Below are 1,510 nucleotides of genomic sequence, written 5' to 3'. Positions count from 1 at the left end.
CTCTCTCTCTCTCTCTCTCTCTCTCTCTCTCTCTCACACACACACTTACATTATCACCATCATACATTCTCAGGCTCATAAGAACCAAACCCACTCTTCAACCCATATACTTGTCTTCACACACACACCCACACACACAATCATACACATGCATAGTTGTACACACCCTGTTAACAGCCATCATTAAAATACCTCGTTAAGTGTAATAAGTAACCGAAAATTAGCAACTGGGAGCAAATATAATTGGAACACTTGTCTTGGTGGAATGTTGTGGGACAGTGGGAAGTTGTGACTGCTGTGGCTTCTGTTGTGTGGTTGATGGAGGCATTGTGGGATACGCTGTGTGGTTGGTAAAGGCAGTGGAACTATGGGTTCTGATGATGCATGGTTGGTTGACAGTTGTGCTGCGGAACTGTGGGATACTGTTGTTGCATTCATGATTGTTGGTCACTTCTGTTTTAGTGGTCAGTTGTAGAAATACGCCCTTAACTCTTTGGCATTTAAACTGGCCATAAAGATCCTTCCCAAGTCGTACAGATTCACAGAGCCAGTTTCCCCAGTTGCCATGGCGCATATATTCTCTCCCCACCCATGCGGACAGAACGCAGGTCCATTGCAGGGTCACTCATTTCTGCCAGCTGAGTGGACTGGAGCAACATGAAATGAAGTTTTTGCTCAGACACATGTTGCCTGGTCAAGGAATTGAACTCAATCTCACAATCATGAGTCTAGCATTCTAACCACTAAGCTAGTGGTTCCCAACCTGGGACCCATGGACCCCTGGTAGTCCACAAAGGTAGTACTAAATTCAAAGTTTCATATATATATATCATCATTTAACATCCGTTTTCCATGCTGGCATGGGTTGGATGGTTCGACTGGGGTCTGGGAAGCCAGGAGGCTGCCCCAGGCTCCAGTCTGATCTGGCAAGGTTTCTACAGCTGGATGCCCTTCCTAACACCAACCACTCCGTGAGTGTAGTGGGTGCTTTTTACATGCCACCAGCAATGGCCACGATCGGTTGGTGCTTTTTACATGCCACTGGCATAGGAACCAGTCGAGGTGGTGCTGATATCGGCCACATTCAGATGGTGCTTTTTATATGCTACTGGCAAGGGAATGACAACTACAATTTCCATTTGATTTTCATTTTGATGTTGATGTACCTAACTCAATAGGTCTCCTCAAGCACAGCAGGTCACCCTACGATCCAAGGTACTTTTGAATGGGGTTGGGCTGGTTACGCGAAACTGATGTGGGATACAGCCATGAACTCACTTTATTTGCTGAATCTTTGCAGTCACAGCATGTCTCCAGAGGTCCCGGTCTTTCGTCATTCCCTCTGTGAGGCCCAACGCTCAAAGGTCATGCTTCACCACCTCATCCCATGTCTTCCTGGGTGATGATGATGATATATATATATACACACACACACACACACACACACACACACTCACACACACACAAAGATAAGCATATTAAAAGGTGTCTATGGGAAAACTAATTTAAA

The sequence above is a fragment of the Octopus bimaculoides genome, chromosome 14 (genome assembly GCF_001194135.2).
Source record: "Octopus bimaculoides isolate UCB-OBI-ISO-001 chromosome 14, ASM119413v2, whole genome shotgun sequence".
Classification (NCBI taxonomy): Eukaryota; Metazoa; Mollusca; class Cephalopoda; order Octopoda; family Octopodidae; genus Octopus; species Octopus bimaculoides.
Note: the sequence above shows the minus strand (reverse complement) of the source record.